This window comes from Mus musculus, chromosome 9 (assembly GCF_000001635.26).
Source record: "Mus musculus strain C57BL/6J chromosome 9, GRCm38.p6 C57BL/6J".
Classification (NCBI taxonomy): domain Eukaryota; kingdom Metazoa; phylum Chordata; class Mammalia; order Rodentia; family Muridae; genus Mus; species Mus musculus.
In genome coordinates, this window is record NC_000075.6 from 105957054 (window position 1) to 105965115 (window position 8062).

The 8062-nt window shown below is 45.1% G+C and overlaps 1 protein-coding gene across 2 annotated transcripts in view; it reads right to left on the bottom strand.

The window, feature by feature from the left end:
• Positions 1-5410, bottom strand: part of Col6a5 (collagen, type VI, alpha 5) — a 106394-nt gene extending 100984 nt beyond the window's left edge. Inside the window, exon 1 of one of the 2 annotated variants that reach the window (NM_001167923.1) lies at positions 3493-3590. The gene's annotated coding sequence lies outside the window, so the exon portion shown is untranslated. Of the gene's footprint in view, positions 1-3492; positions 3591-5351 lie in introns of those variants that run through there. The other variant, XM_030244492.1, reaches the window with a different exon arrangement.
• Between the last annotated feature and the right edge of the window lie 2652 nt (positions 5411-8062).

An 8062-nucleotide genomic window follows, 5' to 3' on the forward strand; every position in this document is an offset into this window, starting at 1 on the left:
TTTAGCAATACTCATATATAAATAATTAGCATGTAAATTATAGATTATGCTGTCCTATTAATAAAGAAGTGTGGCCAAACCTCTGACAATATACATTACAATTTACTCAAACTTATGTTTTAGTTTCCAAGTTGTTAAAAAACTATTAGCCTGGACTGGATCGATGGCTCAGCAGTTAAAAGCACTGACTGCTCTTCCAGAAGTTCTGAGTTCAAGTCCCAGCAACCACCTGGTAGCTCACAATCATCTGTAATGGGATCCAATGCCCTCTTCTGACGTGTCAGAAGACAGTGACAGTGTACTCATATATAAAACAAATAAATCTTTTAAAAAAAGAAAACAATTAGCCTAAAATTAGCTATACAACTACAATGTTAATAAATGTTAGCACATATTCAATAAATCTACTATGTGGAAAAACTTTATATGCTGTCTATTTCGGCTCAATTCTTCCTTTAGTTATGTAAAGTAACTATAATTACACCCATTTTACAAAGAGACAGAGGATGAAGCACTTATCATAGCTTGCCCAAAGGCTTGCAGCCTCTCTTGACTACAAAGATATTTTCCTAATACACTACTTCATCCTCCTAAAATTCTGCTTCCTTCCAAGATAATAATCATTAGCCTATCACATCATTCCATGCTAAGAGAACGAACGGTCTTGAGGTATTACCTAGGACCATCAAATGAGCACATACTCATTTACATCTTCAGAACAAACCATGTGCAGCCTAGATCTGAAAATTAATCATTGCAAACTGTGGTGGCTAGAATAGTTATGGCCCCCATGGACTCAGGTGTTTGAATGCTTGGCCCATGGGGAGTGGCACTATCAGGAGATGTGGCTTTGTTGGAGTAGATGAATCCTTGCTGGAGGATGGGTCACTAGGAAGGTAGACTTTGAGGTCTCCTAGTACCCAAGCTCTGTCCAGTGTTAAACAATCCCCTTCTGCTGCCTGAGGATCAAGATATAGAACTTTTTCGTTCCTCCAGTACCATATCTGCCTGCACACTGCCACGCTTCCCGTCATGATGATAATGGACTGAACCTCTGAAAATGTAACCCACCCCAATTGAATGTTTTCTTTTATAAAAGTTGCCTTGGTCATGGTGTCCCTTCACAGTGATAAAACCCTAACTAAGACACAAATCATCTTTGCAGGCTTCCAGGGCTCCCAGAGAGGACTCCTGATTTTACTGACATAACTAAAACTGTTTTTCAAGCAACCCTGACCAGTAGCTGATCTTGTGTTGAGCATATCTCTGTTTCATCTGAGACAGTGATGGTCATTCAGTGTCATTGGCCTGTCATTGGTAGGGAATATCGGGGAAACACTTTGATATAAAACTGGCAAGTGCTAGGTGGCTCCGTGGCGCAATGGATAGCGCATTGGACTTCTAAGTTTGGAGCTGAGATGAAAGGATGGACCATGTAGAAACTGCCATATCCAGGGATCCACCCCATAATCAGCATCCAAATGCTGACACCAGTGCATACCCTAGCAAGATTTTATCGAAAGGACCCAGATGTAGCTATCTCTTGTGAGACTATGCCGGGGCCTAGCAAACACAGAAGTGGATGCTCACAGTCAGCTAATGGATGGATCACAGGGCTCCCAATGGAGGAGCTAGAGAAAGAACCCAAGGAGCTAAAGGGATCTGCAACCCTATAGGTGGAACAACATTATGAACTAACCAGTACCCCAGAGCTCTTGACTCTAGCTGCATATGTATCAAAAGATGGCCTAGTCGGCCATCACTGGAAAGAGAGGCCCATTGGACATGCAAACTTTGTATGCCCCAGTACAGGGGAACGCCAGGGCCAAAAAGGGGGAGTGGGTGGGTAGGGGAGTGGGGGTGGGTGGGTATGGGGGACTTTTGGTATAGCATTGGAAATGTAAATGAGCTAAATACCTAATAAAAAATGGAAAAAAAACTGGCAAGTGCTAAACCAGAACACCACACACTTACTGCATCCAAAGAGAGGGGAATCTGGGGGAGACCTGCAAAGAAATCGGTACCAAAAAGAAGATGTAGGCTTAATTTAATTAAACCACTAAAAGAAAAAGTATGAAATCAAGAACTGACCACAAACTATATGTGTGCCTTTGTTATCAAATATTTAATGAGGTGGGTTCTGGGCAAGGATGAAAAGCCAGCTCATCTGAAGGATGATTCAGAATCTTGGGGAATTGTGTTTTTACACCAATTCCTTAGAAGTTCCAGGATGCCCTAGGGACCACTAAGAGGTCTCAGCTAGTAAAATGGCTTGCTGCCAAGTCTGAAGATATGTGTTCAATCCCCAGAGACTACTTAGTGGAAAGAGAGAATTAAATCCCACAACTTGTCCTCTGACCTCTGAATGTACACACCAGTGACACGTGTGGACATACACACACACACACACATTAGGAACTAATAGTGTACCTATTTATTCTACTTGTAAACTATAAACCAAAGTATATACGTAAAAATAGTATATTTTGCAACTGTGGGTTTTTCTTAGAGATTCTGTTCAGAATTCATAAACTACATCTCTTCCAAAATTTCTAACCAATCAGGCTAGATAGACAACATCAGCAACAATGAAAATTAACTTCTGAAGGGCAGCTGAGCCCTGAAAACCAACATCCACGTGGGCTAGGAAACCCTGCACCTAATTAACAGGCTTCCACCACTGAAGCTGAAGCGGGCCTCAAAGTGGAGATTCTGAGAGCAGCTAACTGGCTCAGGATCTTCGCTGGAGTTCCATACACACTAGAAACTTAGCAGTGTTTGTAGAAGCTCTGGGTGCTGCTTTGAGGAAATCTCACAGGGCAGTTCAGAGTTTGAGGCCAGACACCAATTCCCACGGTACAGTTTATCAGATCAGTGTGGAATCCACCCACAGTACACCCACTGCTCTCTATGAGGGCTCTCTACATGAGCCTTAGACATCAACAGGCTGACTGAATGATAGAGCAGTCCGGCACACACCGTCCTGGTCCGCAGACCCTCAGATACACATTCAGCGGGTCTAGGTTGGAGAGCCCCCAACCGCACTCCCACCGAGCAAACATTTCCAAGATGCTTCTAAAAACCTGGAAACCACACTGCATTGAGGTCCTCTTCCATTCTAAGAGTCAGCCTCTAGGGCAGTGGTTCTCAACCTTCCTAACACTGAGACCCTTTAATACAGTCCCTCATGTTGTGATGCCCCCCTCCACCATAAAACGATTTTCCTTGCTACTTCATAAGTGTAATTTTTTTTAATAACTGATATGCAGGATATCTGATAAGCGGCCCCTGTGAAAGGGTCATTGGACACCACCCGGAGGTGGGAGGAGGGTCACAATCCACAGGTTGAGAACTGCTGCTCTAGGGACCTCAGTTTCCTCTAGTGACAATATTCTCCGAGCCTCGATTCTGGAACCCAAGCAAAATCGGCAGAGGAAGAGAGTCTCCTTACACCCTGAATCTCAGGCTGGGAGCCCTGCACCCCACACTTACCAAGACTTCCTGGGGTCCCCGAGGATCCTGGGGCAGCCCGCAGTGCAGCCCTGTGTCCCCTTGGAGCATGCACCTCGCTGCTGGGTTCCTGCTGCTCCGGGGCAGGTGCTGACCAAGCACCAGCAGCTCTTTTAAGTCAGCGCTGACTCCCGCCCTGCGCCCTTGGCCGGGCTTCCCCCCAGGGACTCTCTAAAGCTTGGCAAACTTCAACTCCAGCGGTCAGAGGCCTCCAGCTGTCTTTTGGCTTGGCCCACTGTACCGGTCTTAGGGAAGCCGCATGAACTTGGCAAGGCAGAGTTTCTCAGAAATCCACGACCATCTCAGCTGGCTGAGAGGTCACTGTGGCTACTGGGGCTGAGGAGTCACTTTATGGCTCCGTGCTCTGCAGTTCCTCCCAGCTAGTTAGAAGGAAACCAGAGAAAATCTCCTAGGAGGGCCATGCCCTACGGAGAGCAGGATAAAGAGAAAAAGCTAACCTCCGGAGCAGCCGCAGGTTTTATCCTGGGATTTCTGTAAGGAGAAGGGGGCGAAGGGTGGCAGGAGCAAAGGTGTGCTTAGCAGGTCTGAAAGCACGGCTATCCTTACTTAGTGTTAACATTGGGCTTTTGTTTGTCTTTCCTGGACATGTATGGTGCTTGAGATTTCACCTCACCACACATCAATATCAGACACCTGCTGGAGATATTTGCAATGATTAAAGCCTATCCCGAGAGACTAGGGCTCTCCCTTGCTGAGCAAACACCTCCAGAACACTCACCCCCACCCCTGCCCCAATATTGCCATTGCTTCTGATGTTAGAAAGTTTCCATGTGTGTCCCCACAAAGAATGAGGTGGGGAAGGGAAATGAGATTGGAAACCGGATGACTAAGATTTTTTTTTTCTTGTGTCGTTTCCTTTTTTACAGAGAGAACACAAAATTCTGTAAACCAATACCCGTTTTGCTTTTCATTAATAAGAAAAATTTATTGTGTGCGAGTAAAATGGTTTGTCCCCAAAGAATGTATCCCTTCTGCTCTGAACCCACTCACTACAGAGTTCCAAGTGATCTGCGCAGGGTGTCCCGGGTTCCTGAATGTGAGTGTCACAGCTTGCTCTCCAGAGGACTCTCAGATCTGTCCAGGCTTTAGCAGTTGTTGACCACACAGCAAGCACAGAGTGACACCTGGGGGCAAGAATATTGGCAAGCCAGAGCTGGAGGGGAAAATCAACTTCTAACTCACCCTCACGGGTCCAAAGGGAAGCTCGGGCTGTTGTGAGTTCCCAGGGAGCAAAGATTTGCTCACTGGGATCCCCTTCTCAAGCAGAGTTACTTAAGCAAGAAAAGACGCCCACCTGAGCCAGAAAAGTCTCTAGGAAGTATTATTACGGGAGATTTATTTGCAACACAAGCGATACAATTATGATTTAAGTTTTACAATCACCGTATGAAATCAAGTGTCTTTGGGGATCTGTTGCCTTTTCTGGAGAAATCAACATTTCCTGTTTCCTTTTTTCTTCTTCTTCTTCTTCTTCTTCTAAAACTGAAACAAAGTTCCCCTGAAGAAACTGTAATGTAAACACATCCTATCTTGAGGATTGTATTCATTCTCCTAAACATACATTAGCTGAATTCAGACCCAAACAGTGGGATCTGGAACTCAGCGAACGAGCGCATCCAGGCAGGGAGAACACAAAGTCACAAAGTCGAGATTCCTAGCAAAGAGGAGGGACTCTGGCAAAGCTAAATTACTTTGCTAAATGGGGTTGCACATTGTCTTTTCTCTGGAAAAGAAGGAGGTGTTAAAGAAAGAGAGAGAAAGCCAGATTCTTCAAGTATAAAAAGGCTTTTACGTTTTTCCCAGACGTTATCATTACTTACACTTGCTGTGCGTTAACCCAGCCTGCATAGTGCCTGTCTTCTGCAAACGCTTTAAATGGAGAACTACAGCACAGTGGTAGATACCAAACTCTGCTCTGTGCTCCTCGGCCCCCACTGGGAAACATTGGTGCCGTTTAAAATCCGCGTTATCAGGAATATGCAAGATGATTTTGCATGCAGATGGCTTGAGTGGAGTATGACTTTCTCTATGACGCAATCAGAACTCTTAAAAGAAAGCAAAAAGATCAGGAAATGCTTTCTCGGTGTCACTTGGTCACGCCTGTGATAAATTAGATGGATTAATAACGGGCAGGAATATGGCTCCATCTGTAAAGTGTCTGCCGTAGAAAGCTGACCACCTGAGCTCCGATCCCCAGAACCCAGGAGGAAGCAGGCTGCAGGTGTCTTTAATCTCAGCAAACCTGGTGAGAGGTGGGAGGGAGGTAAACGCAGGAGAACCTCCAAAGCCTCGAAGGCCAGCGACCATGGCAAAGGCTCCGGTGAAGGGGAAAGAACCCAGAGTCAAACATGGTGGCAGGAAAGCCAAGCCCCAGATTATCCTTCGACTTCCCGCCCTAATACACATAAACTCATACACACACACTTTTAACATGAATAACAAATGTTTAATCATAACTGAAGCCAACCCACTCTCCTCTTATTATTAAATACTATTAGAATATAATTTGCTCTCTTCTCTCTATGCTTAAGGCACACTGAAAACAAGTATAGGTGACTTAGCCGCTTCCCCCAGGAAATGCTTGCTCCTGAAAGACAAGGCTGTAGCTAACAAAAACAGCCGGCTTATCAATAGTGACCAGCTTACCAAAACAGCTGGCTAGGCAATAGTGACCAGCTTACCCAAAAGATTTGCTTCAACTCCGTTATCTCCCCATTTCCAGCAACCCAAATCCAACATGCCATGAACTCTACCCAAGTGCAAGCTTTTCTCTAACTTGCCAACCCCACCATCCGGGCCAGGACCTTACTCCTGCAGACACCCTCTGGCTCCCTTTCAGCAGGACCCTGAAGGCTCTGTCTCTGCAGATTGCACCTTTACTAATCACCTTTGTCTAATCAGCAGGGCATAGCTCGGTTGCTAGGGTGCTTGCCTAGCAAGCACAAAGCCATGGGTTTGATCCCTGGCACTGCCCAAACTGATTGTAGTGACACAACCCTGTAATCTCAGTACCTAGAAGATGAAGGCAGGAGAGTCAGAAGGCTGGTGTCATCTTCAGCTATCAGCTGAATGTGAATATATAGAATTTGAGGCCGGACTAGGTTACCTGTCTCAAAAAAAAAAAAAAAAAAAAAAAAGTTTGATAATCAGGGCAATCTGTTGGTGTTCTGGGGAATCTAGCTGTTGACATCACACTGTCATTCATGTGTGTTACTCTGTGTTACAGAAACACAGAGAAGGGTCAAGGCAGCTGTGAGGATAACTTGGCACAGTACAGTCAATTAGAGGCTCAATGAGACAGTGAGTCTCAAGTCCAATGCTGCAAGCCTGGAAACTATGTCATTAAGAGAAACCCCCTTCTCCCAAGAACCATCAGAAATAGAAAGCTTGTGGATTCCTAATTGAAAGAACAGCAAACCTCAGCCTCCCTCAGCACTGAAAAAAAAAATCTCTGAAATTCAAGAAACCTGAAGAGAACTTGTCTGATCCTGCGGGGGAAGGTGAATAAAAGTGCCCCCAAGACTGAGAACCCCAAGTCTCCATGAGTCAGCCAGCAAGAATAACAGACACAGGCCTCGCTAAACACTTGGAGCCACATTGCAGGCATGTGTCTTCATTTTGATGTTAGAGCTAATAAAACAATATTTCTTTTAGATCTTATTGAACAAGAATAACAACTCCATTATATATTACTAAGCTGTCGGGAAACGCACAATTATATTGACGCAACATCTTCCAAACTAGAATGTGAATTTGGGAAGACAACGGCTCTCAGTTCACAAACGGCGAGATGAGGATTTAAGATGATGGTGATTCTGGGCGAGCCGATCTGTTTTGCTGGCAAAATGAACATAATAATATTTGCCACACAATACCTCAGAATAAAGCAAAATGATGTACTTGTAAAGTGTGCCTTCTGTTATGTATCTTACTTTACTGGCTGTCTGATTTGGAACAAGTTACTTGATTTTGTTTTTCCTCTAGATTGCAGTTCCTCGAGTTGTTAAGTAGATAACATATTTATGTCCCTGTTCCTTATGTGGATCTGTTACCCCTGAGAGCCCGGCGTGCATCATGTAGTTAATGCTCGACAAACACTGCTTTCTTCTCATTGGCTCACCTGACTCCTTGTCCTAGAAGCCACGATGAACAACACATCCCCCTGTCTATTAGGATGGCACATTTCACAGGAGGCACAGGATGTAATAATTAGCGATTTCACACTGAAAGCCAGACACTGTTATTTTAGGAAAGCCTTCCTTATGTGGGGATATTTTAGACATGGCAGAATCCTGGGATGGCTTGTGTTTACACTTGCCAAAAGCTTACAGGACACAGAGTTACTGTAAAACAAACTGCAAGCAAGGGCAGAGAAGGTGGCCTTGCAGGAAGGAAAGGGTATAGTGCCCCACTTCCTGACCCCGGGGGTGGGGCAGCGGGGGACGACAGGTGACCAAACACAGGAAAGGCACTCGAGTATCACAGCCAGCCCATCACTTGTACTGTGTGCACTGACTGGCAGGCTGTCCCT